The sequence below is a fragment of the Natator depressus genome, chromosome 1, assembly GCF_965152275.1.
Source record: "Natator depressus isolate rNatDep1 chromosome 1, rNatDep2.hap1, whole genome shotgun sequence".
In the NCBI taxonomy this organism is placed as follows: Eukaryota; Metazoa; Chordata; order Testudines; family Cheloniidae; genus Natator; species Natator depressus.
In genome coordinates this window covers 112,087,060-112,093,059 of record NC_134234.1, presented here as the reverse complement: position 1 = coordinate 112,093,059, position 6,000 = coordinate 112,087,060, and positions in this window count along the sequence as shown.

Sequence of the window (6,000 nt, the reverse complement as noted above, 5' to 3'; positions counted from 1 at the left end):
ACCCCATGGGGAGCTCAGTGAGGGCTGATACCTAAGGTCACCAGTGCACTGGAAAATATTCTCCGATACCTCTCTTTAGGATGGTGCAGCCTGCCCCATCCCACTATGAGCCTGCTCTGTTCCATGATGCACTGACAGGGGGACAAAGAGAATCTCTGTGTTGCCCCAAGCTAAGGGACTGTGCCAGTATCAGGGAATGCAGCAGAGCCAGTCTCCAGGCAACCTAATGAGTGCAGCTGGACTCTATTAGGCTCCCTGACTGGCTACAACACCTGAATGGCTGGAAGGCTCTGCAAACCAGCTCTTCAGCCCAGCAGCAGCACTGCTTTGTACTCAAGTATTTGCATGTGGCTGTGATAGTGCCTGTAATTGTCTATTCCCAGTCTTGTCTCTGCCTTGCCGCACTTCAGGTAACCCTGTTCTACCTTGGCTCTGATTTCTAAACTCTGACTTTGGTTCTGGCCCTTGGCTCTGGCCTCTGACTCCAGCTGTGATCCTTGGTTCGAGCATCTGGCTTCCGATTCCTGCTCTGATTGCTAAGCCTGATTCCTGCTCTGACTGCTAGGCCTGGTCACATAGACAGACTGTGATGATTCCTAGCATAAGGCACGTGGGGATGAGTGAGATGATTCCTGGAACCTTTCCCCTTTGTGTATATCCACCCAAGAACCCTGGACAATCTGATTCTAAAAAGACCAAAGGAAAGAATCTTCCCCTCTTGGGACGAGTCTATACTTAGATTTATTTCATAAAGAGTTCCCTGCTGCCCAGTCAGAACAAATGTCCACGGCAAATGCAGAGTACAGAGCGATACATGCAAAAGGCAATATCACATCCCTATGTCACATGTGGAGAAATACATATTTAAAGACAAATGAAGGGATATATCCACAGCATATGTGTAAATGCACATACTGAATGGCTTTCGGTGTCTATGGAGGGTATGTCTTGGGAGACAGACTGCCTGCAGTGGAGGGTCAGAGGACTGGACTGAGCAGCAGCCTGAGGAGTTTTGTTTCCTTTTCTGACTATGTTAATTGGTGCCTTTTTTTTTAATTTTGCTTTCTTCTTGTAGGTATTATCCCTTGGGGAAAAGCCCTTGCTGGCTGTGACTGGCTGTCATTCTCCTGAACCACTTCACCAGCTTACACAACCAAAAAGAGTAATGCCTAATGCTCCTGCTATATGGCTTAAATGTACTTTTGGCTGAGAGCAACCAGCAAGTAGCTGTGCTTTAGCCAAACACAAGATATTGAACTCAGTATAGGGATAATAGGGTGACATTTCATGGCTTGTGTTACACAGGAGAGACTAAATGATCTAATGGCCCCCTCTGGCATTAAAATCTATGAATTGATCAGATATGCACTACACTGGCATTCAGTTGTCATGAACAGTAGGTAAAGGAGTAACACAGGTCGGTGTGCGCATGCCGGGAGAAAGACTGACAGATACACCAGCGCTACTGAGAGGCACAAGAGAGACAAGTGCGTCCAGCACCTGAGATGTTCATAAAAATCATATGACTGCACACCTCAGAGAAATGGTAAAGTATAGTTCTACTCTAAAAGGACCATGTAAAAATGCTAACATCTTATTCAACAGATCCCTTTCCTGTGTATATTCCAAGTCAGGTTTGCCGACTTTAGTGACAAAATAAGCATTTGGGTTTTTTACTGCCTATTTACTCCCTTTATTACTGAGGAGCCAACACATCTAAATGAGTTTAAACTGTGGATTCTGCCCCTTCTTGTATATGAATAATAGCATTTACTAAATTCCAATCAGTTACACTTGTGTGAACCCATGGGTGACAATGAGCTGTGTAGGTGTTACTAAAAGATTAATTTGACCATCAGAATCTTTTACTGGTGAGAATGCATGGGATAGAAAGAAACTAGCTTTTTTTCTTACAAGCACAAGCAATGTATGTGGGGCTGTAGGTCAGGGAAAATACCTCTTGTGAGAAGAACACACTTGACTGAGGTCACCGAGCTACAATAAACACTGATCTCCATGATTACAGAGTCACTCTCCAGAGCAGAGCCATCCTTTAAGCTCAGCTTTGCATGGGAAATAGAAACAGCATACTTTATGGCTTGCTTACTTCAAGGCTTGCCTTGAAAGGGCCAACATAGTGTTTCTAAAGTTTCTAAGATCTACACTGTTTTCCATATGCTTTAAATTAACATTTCAAGTCTCTTTGACAGGTGGCTAAAGCCTCAGTTTTGCATCTCATCCTGAAGTCAACAACTTCAGCACCACGAGATCACCCTAACACCTTTCCTCTAGATCAGGGATCGGCAACCTTTGGCACACGGCTGGCCCATCAGGGAAAGCAGCTGGCTAATGTTTACCTGCAGCGTCCTCAGGTTTCGCCAATCATAGCTCCCACTGGCCGCTGTTTGCCAGCCCAGGCCAATGCGGGCTGCGGGAAGCGGCGGCCAGCACATCCCTCGGCCCACGCCACTTCCCGCAGTACCCATTGGCCTGGGACAGCGAACTGCGGCCAGTGGCAGCTGCGATTGGCCAAACCTACGGATGCTGCAGGTATACAAACCGTCCTGGTCCGCCAGCAGCTTTCCCTGATGGGCCGACCGTGTGACAAAGGTTGCCGATCCCTGCTCTAGATTCTGCATTGAATCGAACACCGGGTACTTCCTACCTTACCCTGGTTTTCCTGAGAGGCCTCCCATACAAGTGCTGACTATGCATTACTGTGCTTAGGTTATTCAATCTGAGGATCTTAGACCCCTAGGTCAGGGTGACATGGCTTCAGTTTCTGAGTACTGCTGTAGAAAGAATCTGTTTAAGCTATTAAACAAGATTCTTACATTTCTTTTAAATAGTGCTTGCTATTCCTAAGTCTGCTGTCCATCCTGAGGTACCCAAGTGCCATGGAAAAACTGAAAGACTTCACTCCAGAGAAGGTGAGATGGCCTGAATTATACGGCACAAAGAGAATTCTTCTGCCGAAAGAGACTTGTGACACATGGGATTTGAATGTGAAACTTCAAAGCCAGGCCTTATGATTTACTTATCTCTACCTATTGCATAGCAGGTGTAGGCAAAAGGACAGGAAAAGGACAAGTCTTCCAGAACTCCCTTCCCCAAATATGAGTGTAATTTTTCCAGAGCTGTGCAGAATGGGCAATACTGAGAAAGTCCGGTCTGTTTGTCATGGTGGGGCGTTTGCCAAAGAAGGAGCTGGAACTCTGTCATCCCCATTGGGCTGAGTTAAGGTTGCTGTGCTTTGTCTGGTGGCTGTGAGAGCGCTTCAGTGTCCCTCTCTGAGTAGAGGAGTGTATGTTCTGTTAGATGCCTAAATTTTACATTTCCTTACTCTTGTGGTTTTGGGTCAGGTATGTTGTATATAGAACAACTTTAAGTGCCATTCAATATAGAGTTTGTGTATTACTATCAATTTAGCTTAATTTGGTAAGGAGTTGACTTAAGCTGACTTGGCACAAAACAGTCTTAAATTGATTTAGGAGCTGCACCAATAAGGGGGTTGCACCAATTTTACTAAATCATTTTCTAAACCAGTTTAGTTAAATCAGTGCAAGTTTGGACTGTAGCAAGGCACTAGAGACTCCACAGCATTTTACCATTATGGTAGAGTACTAGCTGGAGATATATACTGAAGGTAAGCTTATAGCTGGTCTACACAAAGTCTTGCACTGATTTAAACGATGTGATTTTTTTTTTTAGGTGCTAGGCAGAAGCAGACTAAGCAATTGCTTAGAACCCCAAGAAGCTCAAGGGGCCCCTCTATTTTTATTGGGTGGTGGTGGGCCAAAAATATTCCTGCATAGGGCCCCCAGTGGGCTAACACCACCTCTGCTAATTTAGTTAAACCAGTGCAATTGTGTGTGTGTGGGTGTACGTCAATTTAAACCATGCTGATATCTGTAACTTGCACTTGTAAGAATCATATGGCAAACTACTCCATGCTACTTTTCTCCATTTGACCACTCTCTGTCCTTTTTATGTACATAAACATACATTTGAGAAAACAACCCCTTGTACTTGATAGAGGTGGATAACTAGGAAATCAATGTTAACTAATGGCTATTAGCTGTTCACATGTACGTGTTTTACAGCTATGCAGTGGTTTTGTAGCCATGTTGGCTCCAGGATATTAAAGAGACAAGGTGGGTGAGTTAATATATTTTTTATTGGACCAACTTTGTTGGTGAGAGACACAGAGTTCTTCTTACAGCTGAGAGTTAGGGATTATCTACTGGAGAAAGTCTCACCGTGATACTGAAGTTTGTTTCAGGGCCCATTGACAAACTGTCAAAGTCTCTAATGGAGACTGAATCTCGCTGTAGCTTTGCTGTATTTAGGGACTGGAAGAACTATTTTACTCTTACATTGAACAAGACATTTGAAAAAGACTTTAGGAAGATGATGGCTGGGACCTCTCTACTACTTGCAAGGAGCTCTGAGAACCATAAATGGAGCAAAGAGACTGTCAGAGGCTCTCTTTTTCCTATCTCCTTAACTAGCATTCAATATGAGAGCAAACATTAGATTCATTCCACTGATTTCACAGTGTGTGATCTGCCTCATGCTTGGATTGAAAGTTATTATTTAGCCAGTTAGGAACTAGGGCAGAGACACAGAGTAGGGTTTTTTATCCTTCTTTTCTCTTCATCAAGTTTGTAGAGGAACTGAATGGTTTTTGTCAGTTACATAAATCATTATGTAAGTGCAAGAAAACTTCATGCATTTAGACCAAAATTTTTAAACATGTCCACTAATTTCAGAATATCCAGGTGTCTCAAAGGGGGCACCCAGAAACTCAGGCACTTAAATTTAGAGAATATTTTGAAATTGGGCCCTTAGGTATATGCTTGGTGTATCATAAAATCTATATTATAAGTTACTACTTTCATGTAATGACAAATACTCTTATGTACAATTAACAGTAGGAAAATAACTGTCACCTAGACTGTACCCTTCCTGCTCATACAAAATGTCAGTTTCTTTGTTTTAAGTTAAAGTAGATTTTTTGAGGGGGACTGCAAAATAAGAATCAGTAATAGGACATGATACCTTTTCTCTTAAAATCTCCAGTTCCAATTCAACCCAGATTGGATTGGATTGGATTATTTATTTTAAACTTTTCTTCTGCAAAGTACAACTAAATTGCTTTGGCCAACACACAATAGTGGGCAGTATCACACTCCTATGTCTCAGGCATTTGTTCTTGCTCGCATATACAGAGGCCTTGTCGTTTTAGACACTAGATACTATTGCTACAATCCATGCAGTTCTACTACTGGAAGCAACAGTGGGTGCTTAAGTGTAGATATCTTTCACCCTTCAAACTTCCCACTGGTGGTTACAACGGTGGGAGTGATAGTCTAGATTGGCTGGTGGCATTTTAACCACTGAATTTGCTAATCCTGTTCACAGCGGGCTTGGAAAGCCTGGGGCTAAGACACAGGCAACTACTAAAGACTGGACTACACTTGAGCAACTCAAGGACATGGAGTGGTCAGGGAAAGCAGTCATGGTAGAACCATCTCTACACCCTGGTAATCCCCAGCTGCCAAAATGGCTCCTTGGGCTAAAGTCAGCCAGAGACACTTAGCGCAGTCTACAGCAGTGGTGTGAAATGATATAGATTGCCCACAGGATATGCGAGTTCAATGCCACTGTAAGGTGTTGTGCAAAGGGCATCTTCAAGAGATGTGAGAATCTGGCCCACTTTGCACAAGTGTAAGTGACTACACAAGATATTAAAGTATCAGGTCAACTTTATCTGTAAAAGGGAAGTTTCCCTCAATTACGAAAGGATGGCAATTTTTTCACTCTGTACAATCACAGAAAATTCCTGAGGTTCTAGTAACTGGACTCTAGGGTGACAAGGCACCTTACACATGAAATGTCAAATCCTGGTCCTGTTGAAGTCAGTGGGAGCTTTGCCATTGACTTTCAATGGAAGCAGGATTTGGCCTGTTGACACTGCCGTAACACACCATAAACAGT